The 16,962-nt window shown below is 47.5% G+C and overlaps 1 protein-coding gene across 2 annotated transcripts in view; it reads left to right on the top strand.

The window, feature by feature from the left end:
* Pdk1 (Phosphoinositide-dependent kinase 1) overlaps positions 1-16,962 on the top strand; it is a 578,009-nt gene that overhangs the window by 19,190 nt on the left and 541,857 nt on the right. The window lies entirely within an intron of this gene.

Genomic DNA, 16,962 nt, shown 5'->3' with positions numbered 1-16,962 from the left:
AGAGAACAAGGACATTAATAATGAGAGGACTCGGGGTAATATGGCGTAGCGAAATTAATTTTCCAAAAGAAAGAGAAGAACCGGTCGCTGTTGTCCCGCTGAAAAGGTAATGCGAGACACCGGTGCGTCGGCGGCGTCGGTTGTTATTTGCTCGCGGTTCGTCCTCACGAGAAATGAATTGTCATGGTCAACGTTGCAACTCGCCCGGCACAATCCGCCCGACCCTTCTAACCCGATTTTGCATTAGAAATAACGCGCATGCGAATTTCCTTTTCGCCCGTTCACGAACAGCCCACATTTTTATTTCGAAATCCTCAAAGGTACGCAGGCTTTCCCGCTGGTGTGTCTTGTCGATGCTCAACTAAAGATGCATTTAACGATATGGTTATCAACAAGGTATACAATTGTTATCGATATATCAATAATTCCGTAGAGCACAAGTTTTGTTCCCGATATAAATGTAAACCCTTTGCACTCGTTTGTCCCCTCTGAGAGGCACCACTAAAAATTGCTCTACCATTATTCAAAATATTGTTTAGATTATTAAATATATCGGTATCTAAACAATTACTAAACATTTAGATATTGTACATATAGGGTATTATACCAATTTCATATCCATAAAATTGCAAAAAAATCACAGGGAATGGAAATATTCTAGATCGGAAGAAACGTTTAATTTTCCAGTTAAAATAGCTCCGACTGCAAAAGGTTAATATAGACTACTGTTCTATTTTTTGAATTTTTACACATACTTTTATACGTTCCCCAATTTTCCTCGAACAACAATTCGCCAACATGGAGCATCTCCCAAAGTCACCCTCCAAAATCATCCGTTTCTCCGATTCCGTCGGCGCTTTGCGATGCCAGCGGAAAAAGTGTTTCCGTGTCGAGCGATGCAAATACCTTGCATACCCCATGGCCCTGCGGTGCTCCGGCAGCAAGGCGAAGTCTATGGGGACCGTAGCCCGAGGATCGTTCTTGCCGAAACAGGAGAAAAAACATGGTTGTCGGCGCGAGGGTCTCTAATTTCGAGTGGCGAAACGAGGAAAGCGGAAAGTGGGCCATCGAGGCGACACACACGTGCCACGGCTATTTATACGGTAGACGGATGGACCGACGCGGCTTGAGGACGACGCCTAAGACATGCACGGGAAGAGGTGAACGGGGCTTGAACAGACGGGGAAAGGTGTTGGGAGATGCAACCCCGATGGATACCAGAATTAGAATGACTCATCGGACTATTTGGGTTTATGTAATCCGAGAAATTCGTCGCGACTGTGGTGTCACTTTCTCGAGCGGCTGGACCACGTTCAAGTCTCGAGACTGTACCGGCTGGTGCATTTAAGTGACGACCCCCTCGAATAGTTTTTAATGTTTAAGTCTGACGATATCAGACATGCGTACGAGAGACTATTGAAGCAGTCCTCAAAGGGTTGCAGCTATTGAGGAAAAAGAATGTTTCCTAAGCTTCCGAAATTAGCTTCCGTCCCCAGAAAGCTAGTTTCCAGACTACCACGCGCAGGAATAATGGAAAGAAGAATCCTTGCAGCGACAGCTGCGTAGTTTTCCGAATTCCATGCCCGTTCCCCAGGTTTCAGGATTCCGCTAAAGACCAATTAAACTCGTACACACGAGATCGCCCTTCTTCGGGGGGGTGTCCCGGTCCCGTGATGACAGCTGCATCTCTCTGTCAATCAGTGTCCTCTTCTCGTTTCTGCGGGCGGTCAATTAAGTGGACGGTAACTCAATCCTTGCGGGATGTCCCCGCCACTTTATTTCGAGTCTCGCGAGAATAACGAGGCGGAGGAGGCGACGCCGCCGCGCGCCGGTAACTCAATTTCGCGAGAGCGTGTGTCTCTCGCCTCGGCGCGCGGCGTTTTTGCGTTTATTTTCGGGCGCCGCATTCCCGTTTTCCCGAATAAATACGTCTTGCTTCAAGATCGGTCAGCTGGGGGAGCATAATTCGATTCGATCGCCTAATAGACCTGCACGGTCCGATCGAGCCGTAGAATGATCGCGGATGAAGTAGATGAAGTAAACGAAGCGAATCAAGTGGACGAAGTGGGCGAAGCGAACGAAGCGAATGAGGTGAATGGAATGAATTAAGTGAACGTGGCCGGAATTTCCTTTGTCTTCGATTTTTCTTAATTAGTTCGGTGTGTGATTGGTCGTGTGAAAGTGGAAGTGTGTAATGTGTAGACAGCGGTTCTGTATGTTTGATTGTGATTTTTATATGTCCCGCAACATGTTTGCAGGTATAAGTTGCCAATTTAATTATTAGAAATCCTTCGACCTCTCCCCCCGGTTTTTATTAATTGAATAGGCTGAAACGATTCATAGAGTGTGTCGCCGAGCGTTAGCTAGATCACGCACGAGATACGAGTCGTCGGCCTGAAATAGGTCAGTAGAATCTGTTACGCTAGCATTCGTTCGAAACGAGGCCAGCGTCTGACAAACGTGTGCACGAATTGTTCTTTGCCGTTCTAGCGTGTCAAATACGTCCCGCGAGTTCGCAACAGTCCGACGGATATTTCGCTAAAAAATTCCCGGTGCTCTTGTGGACGAGATCTGCGACACGAAGTCGCAGGATCTAATCAAATGAGCACAAACAACCGTTCGCAACACCATTTTTAATAATGGGATTAGTGGAACAATGCTCCTCTATCTGGAACGTGATTTCGTAAAACTGCAGGAACGAAGAATAATTTATTTTCAACAGAAATCGTTTTTAACTAAACGTTTCTATCAAGATGAGGAAGAATCAATTTTTCTTTCTCATCGGCGGGAAACTACCCTCGCGATCGCAGTTCCTCCCCCAGCGATTGTTCCCTCAATTATGCACCGTCTAATTTGAGGCGCGACGCGAAGGGCCCTCCGATACAATTCCATCGCGGCGCGCCATAACACCGTAACTTTCTCCAGGTTTTCTCTCGCCGAGAGGCAGCAGGAACGAGCAATTAAGAGGCTTAATCAGGAATACGCGCGGCGGTCCACGCCCTGTCATTTGGCCGCTCGCTGCGACCCCTAATTCAATAAGGAGCGGCCCGCGACACGGATTACCGAAAGAATCAACGAACCTTCGAAATCTTGTCGGCGTTAATTGAAAAGTATCCAGTGGCGATGCACGAAACCTTCTGGCGTTTGTTTCGTCGAATTATTAAAGCGGGCAACATTGTTTTCGGCTTAATGAACCGGGATAAATATTTGAGGTGCGCTCCGAATGTTACGTCGCGTGCTGAAACGCGATTAGCGCCACGATGGAATCCGCCGATGCATAATTGACCGAGATAGAGCCGACCCGGAGCGGTTTTAATGGGACCGATTTTTAATGCATAATTCCCTTACGAAGACCCTACCTCCTCGAAGTGCCTCGAATGCAAAAGACAGAGACAGTCTTATACAGTCGAGGAGAGATGGGTATTTTTAGCGGGCCTCCAGAAAAATCGTTGTTCGAAGCCGGGAGCTAATAAAACGGTTCGAGTGGGTTTTAATGATGTTACTCTCCGACGAGTCTGGTTCCGGTAAATGTTGGCCCCGGGAAAATTGCTTTCAGCGAATAATTTATTGCTGCCGGAGAATCAAGCAGTTCATCGTTCACGGTTTCGATCCTTTCGACTTTTCCGGATTCGCCCGGTGGTAATCGGATTACAATGTTCGGTTTTGTCAGGAGAGCTGCGCGCCCGGCCGCCTACGTAATCGAACGAAATTTATTGCACTCGGAGATTGCGCCGACTAGATTTCAACTCACGTCTCCGATTAACATTTTCCTTCCGTGCAATTTGTAGATCGTTAACGCGCCCGGCTCGTTTCATTCAAAATAAATAGATTCCGAGATATTTCAGGGAAAAGGATATTAACACTGAACGAATTCCATATTGTGTTGAAATAAGAAGCACTACCGGACGGTTCATTTTTTACAATAAAAGAAAATCAGTTCATCAGTTAATTCAATTACTAAATTCATTCAATTTTGACTTACAATTAGACCACTTTCATAATTATGGGCACACATTTCTACCAACAGCTTGCTCAACAAATTTTCTCTTTCTTTTCGGTCAAGATGGAGGATCGGAATTAATCACACAGAACAATTCTTCCCAGGCTCTAATTTCGCCCGTGTTTGCCACCCTCTCGTCGAATCGCAACAGCTCGCGAAATCAATTAACAAATCCGAAGAACGGATCGCAGAATAAATACTGAGAGTTACTTCCCCCCTGGGATCACACGATATTTCACCGTCATCGGGAATTAATTACAGTTCCTCACCTCCCCGGCTGAGGAGCAAAACAAAAACGAGAAATGTCCGTGCACGTCACACCGTGTTCCAGCACGCGACGCGACGGCGTACATCTGTTCCCCGTCGCGTTTTTCGCGCGAGGATAATTTTTCGCTCGATTCGTTTCCCTGTTCCCGTGGCCCGTCTCATTAATTTCCACGCCCTTATGATTCGTCCCGCTTAACACCGGGTTCTCCCATCGATTCGGACGAAGGGCTGTCTCTCAATTATTCCCACCCACACGCACTCCCCCGCCACCTTTTCCTCGTGATCCTTCTCCCCGGTGCTGTCTGATAAGTGCATTAGTTCAACCCGGAAATTGGTAGACATCCCGCAGTGTTTAGGCGCATTAACCCCTCCATTTGGTGTTGGGATAGGGGTTGCGTCGATTCGGGAGTGTGGAAGCTTACGTGGCCGAGAGGATGTCCACGTGCACTTTTCTCTCTCTCTCTCTGTCCGTCACCGGATCTTAAGGAAAACGTATATCAATATGGACGCCACGAAGATTGACAGAAGCGGACGCTGCGTCGAGGTACAGCGCAGCGTTCCCCGACTTTCCCCCGTGCTTTCCAAAAGAGAGGAAAGAAAATAAATCTCCGTCCCCCTGTCCAAAGTTTATTCAGGTTCGCAGCCAGAGTCCTTAGGATCGAGGAATGCCATCTGCCGATGAGTCAGTCGATGGCCCTTCCACAAGGAGTCCTCGTCCTCATCCTCCATTGATCGGGGCGCGAAAGTCCGTGGCGTAACGATACCTGAGATCGCGACGAGCGCCCTCCCTCTGTACCCCTCCGGCTCCATTGTTACGGTTACTGTTATGTTTCTTGGGGATCCATCCAGCGCGAGGATGAAGTACCATTTCCCCCGGTAGCCTGGCCGGGGCCACTTTCGCACGAGTCATCGAGAAATATTTCGTCGAAGGGACGTAGCACGGCAAACTCACCCCTCCCCTCTCTGTCCCTCTCTTTCACCCCCTCGTTTTTCCCCTCTCTGCCTATCTGTGGTACCTTCCTCAAGTTTCGTCATTTGATTTCGAGGGTGCGCGAAGATCGTGTTTACCCTCTTTATGCACTTAGAGTCTCATCAACCTCTTCAGGGAACCTCCCCTGGCTCGCTCATTTCTTCTTCAAACGGCTTTGGTAAATTTTGCAGATGCCGCGCAGTCACCCTCCCACCACCCCTCGTCAGCCAGGAAATATGTATTTCGAAGCTTCATCTGTTGACCGTCTTGTTATCGTTTCCACCTTCTCGCCGGTCGACCATCCCCTGCTGGCTTCCTCTTCCTCGCCACCCTTGCAACCCTGTGCCTGCTACCGGCTAAGCAACGCGGCTCCTTTAATTCTCGCCATCCACCCCCGCAAGAAGTAGTCGCGCGATCACAGGAGTTTCCAGACCAGTCGAGAACGGGAAAGGGCTACCGTCGGCTATTAAAGCGATTCCATTTCGACCAACAATCTTTCGATGGGCCTCTTTGATCATCCTGGCCACGACTGAAAGACTTTAGTGCCCTTGTTCGTAATTATTATATTATTAGGTCGGAGGAAAAGTTCTGTCGTATTTCAAAGAAAACATTTGAATCAATTTATTCTGAAATTATCAAATTTATAATACCAAATATCAATTTATTATATAAAATTCCCGAAATTGCCGGAAGAATAAATTCGCTTAGAATTAGTGCGGCGATGCATAATCGGATCCTCCTCCCGGTGGGTGTGGTATAGTTGAGCGCACGAAATCGGCGGGTCATCTATTAATCAAATCCCCGGTTCCATTAATCTCGGGCGCATTCGTCGCAAGAAGAAGAGGGAATCCGGGGCTGCCAAGAAAAATTCAAGCAAACGGAAACAACCCTTATCCTCGGGATCAGCCGGCCGTTGTCGGAGGGCGGAGTCCGAAGCGTCCAAAGCGGTGTACCACCAAGAAGCTATCATAAAAATGTAAAGAGCAGCTGCCGTGTCGTAGCGACACAATTTCCCCGCTTCCAACCTGAAAAATAACAGGAGAAAGAGACGCTAGGATCGAGGAGAAACGAGAAGAAGAGAGATAGAGAAAACGAAGAGAAAGACTAAGAAAAAAGGACGAAGTTCATCTCCGGTGCGGAAGAAGCGTAGAGGCGCGGCGGGTTCCGGTTTTCAAATTTTCCCCTGGTTTCTCGTGTGGCTTGCACTCGCGTGCACTTGCTCGCGCCCAGGACCGACAACGTGACACTATTCACCGTGACATTGCCGACTGCATTATTCAAAAAAGTGCCGGCGCATAAAGCTCGCCGCGGATACTCGAGCGTGGTACCGCCTGTACGCTCGCGCCGCTCGCGATGCACTTTACAAGACGTCACGCTATTATTTATCGCGTTACATTACTGGCCCGTCGCATTCCCCGGTGCATTATTAACGTGCACCGGCATCGGCTGCACCCCTCTCCCCCACCCACTCCTCTGTTGCACCCTCTTGCACACCCCCTTCGTTTTCCCGGTGGCTGGAGGGACCGTGCGAGGCCGCGTGAAGGATCGCAAAACGGTTCAATAATTTTTCAACTTAGAGGCTGTTTGCGCTTTAATATCCGTAAAATGGTGGCGACGAAGAAGAGTTACAACGCGCGGGCACACCCGCAATTCCGCGGGAAATTTACTCGAACGCGCCGCGACACGCTAACAGACCCGCTGCACAGCGGCAGCATCGTTAACGGGGTATTTCGGCTTCCGAGGCCAGTTTTCCGCGAATTTTTGCACTATTCAAGCGTTACATATTCGATGATCGTAAAATAATCGTAATTATTGTGTTCCGCAACGATCAGTTGTCGTCTCGGCTCGCAAACTGGGACGAGATTTCGCGAAACGCGTCGCGTGACCGTCGAGCACCCCGAATAATGCTGATAACGGGCGTGTTTCGAGTTGTCTGTTGTAAGCGGGTAACACATTGTGTGTATCTCCGTATCGCTCGCATATCTGTGATTCGTGTTGTACGCCACGGATCACGATCATGATGCTTGATTGATCCCATGCTCGCGATATACGCCAATGTTCGTTAGTAAATTAATACCGTGTAACTAGTCGCCGATAAATGCGACGCGATAAGCAGCCGAGTATTTAAAAATAAACGGATTTCGAGAAATTGGGACTTCGCAGAACCTCGTTCCCTTGCGTGTTGACGTCTAATTATATAAACAGAGGTCGTACGTACATTAGTCTTTCGATCGTTTAATTATTTCACGCGGCTGGTTACACGTGTCCTGTGTTCCACGATTGTTTCACGATGAGTTCTATAGAAATAAAAAACTGAATCCGACAAATCAATTTTCCCCGAATTGTCGTACTAGAAAATGCTCCCCAAAGTTGTAAATTGCCACGAACATCCAGAATACTTACAACAAAAGCAGACACAAGGCCGATAGCTCGAAGATCGAAGCATAGCGTGGTGTTTAGCCAGCAGAGCAGGTGCGTGGGCTGTTAATAGGGCCGAGGTTTCCCCAATTCGACCGCATTCGTCACCACCATAGGACAGAGACATCCCGACGCACATATGCGAGCATGATTTTCGCCTGGACCCTATTCGAACGGCAGGGCTGCTTGCTTTCAGCCGGTCGTTCGGTGTCTACACGGGTCGTTAGGTTTTCGAGAGCTAGTTCGCCCTTGTTTTCCATCCCCTCTTCGTCGTAGAGTGTTGTAAGAAATTGACGGTGTAACGCGCGTGCTGATAAAAATCAGTTGGCCGCGGGGAATGCGGCCCGAATAGGTCCCGAGGGCGTGATACACAGGTCGCATTATCGTTATCCTCGAAGGATACTCTCGTCGATGTCATGCGGCTGCGAGCTCCACGCGTCCTGAGCGCCTCTTAACGACTATTGTCGATCACGGACGCGTCGTCCTGGATCGGTGATCCATTGGATCAACGGTTACCAACCTCCAAGTTAATCCTTGACCACCCCTCGTGCCGATTTGAGAAAATTCAAATGAACATGTGTCACGATAGAAACCGTTCAAAAATCTTGATAAATATCGCGCACATTTGAACCCTTTGCCCTACAATATCGTGTCAGACTCGTGATGAAGATTCAGAACAGAGTCTAATAAATATGTATCTTATTAATTTCCAATAAACCGAGATGAAATTCTAGTTTCTTATCGGAGAACATGTACGCATAGAATAGACATAAATTTTCTCCTTTTTTAGGAAATTACGAATTACAAAAAAAGTTCTAATCACTGAAACCGTAAAATAAATTGTAGGACAAACGTGGCACAACTTTCATGAAAAGTCCTACAAAAGTCAACGAGAAATACACTGCGAATATAAAATACAAATACAAACGTAGGACCAGCGGTTTCTAAATATAAATGGTGGAAAATTAGAGATTTCGAACAGAAGGTGCTGATCGGAATGGACCTCTCGACGAGATGCCCGATCGGGCCAGCTGTTCGGGTTCCCGGTTTTCAAGAGTAAATGAAAGATCGCGCTCTCGCAGGCAAATGTGCGAGGCGGTGTTCATAAAAAGAGGAGTTCCCCGCGTAAATCCCGGCGGAAGAATTGGATCGGTGTTCGTCGAAGGGGGTACCCTAAAATGTTTTCGAGCGTATCTGACGAACGACCGGGATTCCTATCGGGGAGTAACACCGCGGCGGTGGCGGCAGCGTCGGCGGCTCTATTCTATTCACGTACGGCAGCTACAAACCAATCGAATCAAAATGCGCAACGTATACGACGAAGTAAAGTGCGAGCGAAAATGAGGCAGCGTCGGATGCGGGGGTGTGCGGGGAGGATGGACGGGAACCTGCGAAGGGGTAGAGAGAGAGAGGGAGAGAGAGAGAGAGGGGGAGAGAGCGGGTATATGCCATCGTCAATTCGATGGGATCGTTAAAATTAACGAGCGTATTCCAGCTCCTCGAAAATGTCGCGAGCTTCTATTTTTCTCGCGCGCCGACCGACGATTTGCGCGGAGCGGTGAGCGGGGCCACGGGAGGGGCCACCGGCGGGGCACGAGGGGCCACGAGGGGGCGGAGCGTTTCCGAAACCACGCGTCGAGTGTGCGTCGCGCGAAAATGGCAACCGCGCACGCATTAACGCGTTACCGGAGACGAAAGAGCACCGCGGGGGGGGGGGGGGGGGGACACTCGCTGTCGCTCTTCGTGATCACCAAAGGGATAATTAATTTGTTTTTATTAGTTAGGGCATTTGAAATAAACACACAAATAATATTTTACTTATTTCACTTTAATATATGTATATTATTACCTTAAGGAAGACACGTTTTACCTGTCGAATGCCACACTGACAAGTGACACTATCCAACTGATACTCACTGATTTGAATTTAACGTGCTTATTAAATACCGAAAAATATTAAATACGTGTTTTTTTTGTTTCGGCTAAATACGATTTTTAGGGGTAACCTCTGGAGATGGAAACGTTTGTGGCTAATTATTTCTTAATTAGTAGTAGTAGTGTTACTTTGAGACTGAGAGTCATAGACGAAGAATTCGCCGCGTATTTACTGAATATTTATCGGTCGTTCTCACAACAAAAAACTATTTGCCATAGGTGCGCGCGGACTCACCCCGCTTGTATTGAAATTCGGGTATGAGAGAAAGAGAGAAAGAGAACATAATTTTTGTACATAGAAGCAGACCTTCATAAAATCAAAGAAAAAAAATCCAACAGTTTTAGTCATGCGAGGTGGAAGATTGCATAACGCAACGACAGTATGTTCCATTATTTTGAGAATCTTCTGAAGTGAGATATTCAAGCATCGCACGGCTAGTATTCAAGGGCAGCGGGCGCAGCCGGCTAATTTTTAATTCGCGACAGGGGCGGATAAAAGGAGAGCAGATCGACGGGATCGATAATTAGAGGCGACACGGGCACAGGTAACCTAATAAGCTCGCGTGAATGAAAATCTCGTGAGCGTGCAGCTGCAACGACAACGACCAACAACGACGACGACGACGACGGGACGCGGTGCTATAGTGTGCACACTGCACACGATGCCAGCCGCAGATGCACGCAGACCGTCGCGTGACTTGAGAACGCTTAAATCGCGGTAATTAGGGAGGTGGAAAAATGGATCGGGACAGGAACGGGGGAAATCAGCCGGAAACCAAGCGTCACGGGATCGCGACACGTGTCACGCCGACCACGTGTCTCGCCGGAGGAAGTGGATTTCGAGAAAACAATACGGTATCGGCAGTGCATCGCGCTGTTTTTGCCGCTCTTAATGAGACCGCGACAGGAAGCCGTGGTTTTTTTCGGCACGCGGGTTAAGTACCGATTGTGTCTCGGGCACTTGACGAGAGTTGTTTGTAATTTTCATTCCTCAGCCAAGCTGAAAAAGAACAATTCTAAATCTAGCATCGTTGGCCGAATGATGCGAAAACAAGATTTTCTTTCATCATTTGAAAATACTGTTCCACGACCGCGGCCAACTGGAAAGCGTCTGAAAGTTGAAGAAAATAAATACGGAAAATAACGTCCATAAAAATTCAACAGTAAGAGCAATAGCATAGAATAAAACAGCAATAAAATTCGCATCTGACCGCGAATTGGCAGTTTCGTTCCGTTTCCATCGAGCGAGTCGAACTTTTCGACACAGCTGAACGTTCGAGATCGTCGAATGTTAGGTCCCGTTTCGTTCAAACTGGCCGTTATCGCCTGATACCGTAGTTCCAATGGTCTCTGGAAGATTGCCCATAATTATCATTGTAGGAACCCGGTTATTACTCCGGCCTACTACAAAGGGATCTCCATTATTGCCATTAAAAACCGTGTATTTGATATCCGCCAATTAAAGTTCCGAAGAAGACACAGATATCCCGAAGTAATTAGTAATCGTTCAGCGAGTGGTAATTAGCCCGGGCTGCGCGGCCCGTTTTCTCGCCAGTTTTGTTTAATCAACTCAATAAGCGTTCCCGGGGCGGAAGAGGAACGAAAAGAGAGAGAGAGAGAGAGAGAGAGAGAGAGAGAGAGAGAGAGAGAGAGGGAGAATTTCGAGAGAGGGAAACAAAGGCACACCGTAACTAGTATCCGCGGTTCTTTCCGCGACTAACTCGTTACAGGTCCGCGAATTGACTTAACTTAAGCGAAGCCTCTGTGTGTCTCTCTATTGGCCAAAATTTGGCATGATGGTCCCGGGCAAGTTGGAACAAAAGAAGGAACACTGTTCGATCGAACAATGGGAAAGATTGGTCGGTCGGGGAAACGGTTCGGTCGCCGTTTCGATTATTAATTTCGTTCGCCGAGTTCGTGGAACTTAGGGAGGGCAGCTCGCCACCAGCGATTGTAATAATGAACAAAAGCGATAGACAAACAGTGCAGGCTTTAAAATAAATCCGCACCCGAAGCGGAGTGACCCTGGAGCAGCCCTTTCAGGGCGAGAGCACCCAGTCCTTTGCCCTGTTAAAAATTTCAACGCGCAAAAAAGCGGGAAGATACGCGCGCGCTCCCGTACTCGTTATCGCCGTAATGCGAAGCTAACTTAACTGTTAACGCTGTTAACTCAAATTTCACAAGGCGATGCGCCGCATCTCGATCAATAATAAAATATAAACCTTCGCGGAGGGTCTCGGTAAAAGACACGGTGCTGGAATTGCAAAAAGCCAGACAAAATTTATACAGAGTGTTGAAAAGTTGAACAAGTTCGAGGATGTGCTGTGTGAGATTTGATGGATGATACTTTAGGCTCTGGGAATTTGGGAGGGAATTGTCTAATGTATAAACGATGCATTTACGACGTCTCGAATAATACATATTGATTTTCCAAAGAACCATAATATTATGTTCAAAAAATTGCAGAAGTTTCTCTAATTGTGAGAGGTGTGCGACCGCTAATCGCATTTGTCCGCGAGTCCAAGGGCGGCCGCATCTGCGCCGGGCGAAACAGCCCTGGCGGTGGCGAAACAAAGGGCCAAGCCCTTTTCTCGCGAAGTCCGGGACCTGCAGCCAGGGTCCACGGTGGCGTTGCTGTCTCGCGAGAAAAATGGAGGGCGAATTTTCCCGCGTTCTCTCCCTTCGCGCCCTTCTCCCACCCTTGACCCTATCTTTCTTTATGCTTACCCCGTACTACTACCACCCAGCCACCCCTTCATTTTGCACCCTTCCTTCCCGGACCCTCCTTCTTCTTCTCCTACTACAGGGCCACCACCCTACCCCTTCGACCACCCCCTCCGTGTCTCTTTTCCTTCCGCCCTTCTCGGCGCTTCGAGAAAAGGCGGGAAAGGGCAAGGGTAGGGTGGAGAACGGTTCGGGAGGGAGGCCACGAGAAGGTAGCACGACGACGACTACGGCGACGACGACGTCGACGACGACGATGGACGGGATTGTAGGGGTAGCCTGCCAACCGCGTGGGGATGAAACGAATCAATACTTTTGCACTCGGGCTCCCTCGGGTTCAGGGCTGTGCAATTTTGGCGCGAACAGGCCCCGGCATGCGCCGCGAACACCCGCGTCACACGCCTTTACTGTTGCATTTGTTTACCGATTTTTCCAACATCCCTGCAGACCCTACATTGCCATTTAAATAAGGGCTGTTTTGCTTTCGGGTATTCTACATTGAGAGACTTAGATTCTCTTCTTCTACTCTCCTTTTGTCGTCTAGATAACATTTTTTTACGTTTTTATATGCATGAGTAAAAGTCTCTTTTCTATGAAAATGTGAGATTTCTCCAGTGGTACATTATTGTAGAATTCTGCTGCGACGTTGATTTTCGTCGGAAATTTCTTTCGAACAGAGGAAAATTTTTGTATCTTCAATGTTTTGGAAGAAAATTTTCTTGCGGTTTTAAATGTGTAGAATGGTGATCCTGCAAATATTTCCGATTTTTTCAACGGTGTGTTTTTTCTTTGCGACGTTGTTTTTCCTCGGAAATTTCTTTTGGGCAGGAGGGAGGTGTTCGAATTTATTCTTTTGGAAGAATGCTTTTCGCGCAAATGCTTTTTATAGGGTTGAACGAGTAGTAATTCGTGCCTGTGGAAATTTGAAGTCTGTTCAGCGGCGTGTTATTATGGGGTGCGTCGTCTCAAGGGCGTGGATTTTGGCGCCAACGCAGTCGCGGCAGAGTTTTGCTCCGTTCAAAGGAAATTTCTTTGTTTGTGACGAAGCTGTTGAATTTTTAAGATTCAATTGAAGTTGAAAGGGTGAGAATGGAATTTTTTACTTTATTATTTACGGGGATGTTGTCTCGAGGGCGTGGATTTTGGCGCCGATAGAGACGGGACTGGTTTTTCCCACGTACAAAATAAATTTTTATTTGTGACTGTTCAATTATCGAATTCGTAAGATCGAATATAATTGAAATGCGTGAAAATAAATCCTTTACTTCATTGCTGGAGGATTGTTTTGTTAGCTGTAAATTTCGCCGCCATTGTGTTTCCCCTGTCGACAATGTTTATGGGATTTTGCGGAGTCTGTCGGGTTTTCAGGAAGATCGAAGTATGGACTAACCAGATCGCTATTTACGCGGCTTTCAAGTTTGTTTTCCTCGGAGTGAAGTTTTGGCGCGAACACGCCCAGCACGCTCCCTCCTATCCTATGTTCCTGATTTAAGCTCCGCTTCCTCTTTCATTCCTACGTGCAAAATAACGGCGGATTGTTTTACACGTTGAATTGTTAGCGAGCCGGCACTGTTTTCCCGGAGCTGCAATGTTTTCGCGCGAACACGCCCTTTACAATTTTCATCCCTATAAGGTCCGTCCATCGTCTCGATTTCCACAATTATAAACAGACTCGAACTTCCTATACAAAAAAACACGCTCGCTTTGGCAAACCGTTACTGAAAAACATACCCGGCTGCAAATTAAATTAATTTCCCAATGAAAAGAAATATTTAAAAAATGTGTAAATTATTTCTACATGGAAATTATTCGTTTATTCATTCTTCTTGCAGTTTCCTCTCAATTAAAAACAATTGTCTAGCACAGATTGTTTCGGTCCGAGGGGAATGAATAATACAGAAATTTAGCGAATACACCATCCGGAACGTTGATCACGGCGGTAACTCAATATTCCAAAGGCAAGAGATTAAGTGCACGATCGGACACAATTCCTCAAAGACATTCTCCGGCAAGAATTCCCGTGGCAGCCGCAAATAGACAGTTCTCGGAGACGCTGTTAAGATTACAGTTTCGCGGGCTCGTAAAGATTTATTTTCCAGCCTAGATTATTCAAGTTCCCGCGAGCAGTGTTTACCGTAAGACAGTCGAAAACCGCCTATCCTCGCGAGCGAAGTTTACGCGGCGCGGTGAACTTGTACTCAAGGAGATAATTGCTTATTAAGACCAGAACTCCGCTGATGAAATTTAATGTTCCGCGCGCGCGTTCGCGGGACGAGGCTCGCCCCTAGAAGTCGATAACCGGATAACGCCTAACGCAATCGGCTTCGTATGAATTACGCTGATATCAACATAAAATCAAGATGAATATTCTGCAAAATTCATTAACGTCGGCTCTACAGGGTCTGAATTAATCCTGGCCTCTGGCGACGCCCGGGTCCGGACAGACCCGCGTTAAATCGAGGGCGTGTCGCACGGTTACACCTGTAAAATCCGCGGAATACCGTTCGCGTAAAATACATGGCAAACAAGAGATCGTGCGGGTCCCGCGATTTCGCGCGTAAACACGATTTCCCGCCAGGGCCGGGCGGGGGCGAATGACGAAGGGTTCACAGGTCGAGCGCCGCCGAAAACGTGATCGAAATCGCGCGGACGCGCACTCGATACTTCAACCCTCGTGGCCATGTTGCTTAAGAGGACCCTTGCTTAAAAAATGACGATTTCCCGCGCTGCTGGTTCCCCAAATTTTTGGAAATACAATCAATTTTCGTTTAATATTTTTAAAAGGTTGGAAATTTTTATGATTCTTAGGAGATGACCGTTTTTTTTGTATTTTTTCGGTGGGCTAGGATTTTTTGTTAGCGTTTGTTGTTGAAAGGGCTACTCACTTATCGACCCTTTAACGCTTTAAACAAAGGGAGACGTCGTGCTTCGCGTTTCTCGTCGATTTAATTCAGCTCGACGACCACAGCTGGCGCTAGTGATAACAAAACATCCCTTTAGACGTGTTAGGGATGAAACCCTTACAGGCAGGTTCCTAAAGTCGATTTGATTTTTACGTAAATCAGTAGCATAGCAGTTGGGAAATATAAATATTTCGAAAATTTTCGATCGAAATTTCTAGTAGAACAGCTCGAATAATTTTGTGAACAAGTTATCTTATCAATTATCAAGATTAGCATTGAAAATAGCCTCGAAGACATTAATGAAAGGACTGATTAGTTTTGTAGAAAATATAGCCGAAACCGAACTTCCATATGAATTGGCTCTTCTACTCGATTAGTATTCCCCCTTATCCTCTTCAAGGATACTCGTGTACATCCTTAACCCTTGTGTAGGCAACCGGGTGCCGAATACCCAATTAACGATCATTCTTTTAACAATGTTTGTTTGTTCACGAATTTAGAGCCTCGAATGAAGTGGAGTCAAAAACTGCGGAAACTATTTTCCCCAACAAATCCATAAAAATCCACATTAACCGTATCGAATTTCTCCCTGAAACAGACAGTATCGTACGTTCATTATCCTAGCAACTCAAAGAGGAGCTGAAAGAAGCCATTAGCGAACAGACCCAACCTGTTCCCAATTAAGCATCCCAAAACAAGAATCATTTGATCCAGCAAAGCCTTGAAAACTCGCATCAACCAGCTCAAAACGATCTTGCTACTAAGACCACGCCACCAGGTAGCATATCCCCGCACAAGGTAGTTAACGCAACAACCACATGTTCCTGTATGTCGAAATCGTACGAGGAAGAGAAACAGGAGCAGAAGGAGGATGGTAGGAATAGGAATACGGGCGCGCGAACACGGCAGTATCGGTGGCCGTAAAACTTAAGCAAAAATTGATACGCCGCGAATCACACGGATAATCGAATTTACAGTAAGCCCCGCGGTAAACTCGATAATAAAATCGTTGGTCGCCGGTATAGAGAGTGAGAGACAGAAAGAGGGCGACAGAGAGAGAGAGAGAGAGAGAGAGAACAGGAGGTGGCTGGACGTACTCCGGGTTTTATCGAGTGGCGTAGCTTGCGCGGCTCGCAGCAAGGGAGAGGGTGGTTTTAGGAGCCCTTTGATGCGCCACAAAGTCACTACGGCACTGCGACAACCTCCTCTCTCTCTCCTCTCCTCCTCTCTCTCTCCGGGAGCGTATACGTGACGTAGTTTAGTGGGGATGGATGACGTCAGTGGTCGATACACACGGGTTTCTCCTCCTCCTCGAGTACTACGCCACCCCCGCCGAAGCTGGCCGAGGGGGTTGGTGGGGAATCGGCGAGGAGAGGGTTTCCAGCGGGAGAATAGAGAGAGGGTGGTTTAGGGGATGGGGGTCGACTGACTCTCTCTCCCTCTCTCTCTCTCTCTCTCTCTCTCTCTCTCTTATCTCTCCTCCACCTTGTTTCTCTCATGCTCTCTTCCACCCTCTCTCTCTCGTAGCAACGGTGGTTTCGAGGTGTTCGCCGTCTATTCTGCCGCAATACGAGTCCGTGAATGGCCCCGGCTACTTGCATTCCGCAATTTTCACGGGGAAGGTAGACTTCGTTATTACAGCTCGAGTGTCACGAGCAGGGGTGAATGAATATAAAAAAAGGGAAAAGGAGAACACGCCGAAAAGGGAACGCGTCAGGGGAAAGATCGAGCGAGAGAGAGAGAGA

The sequence above is a fragment of the Lasioglossum baleicum genome, chromosome 9 (genome assembly GCF_051020765.1).
Source record: "Lasioglossum baleicum chromosome 9, iyLasBale1, whole genome shotgun sequence".
NCBI classification, from domain to species: Eukaryota; Metazoa; Arthropoda; class Insecta; order Hymenoptera; family Halictidae; genus Lasioglossum; species Lasioglossum baleicum.
The sequence above is the reverse complement of the archived record's forward strand: the minus strand, read 5'-3'. Positions and strand labels throughout refer to the sequence as shown.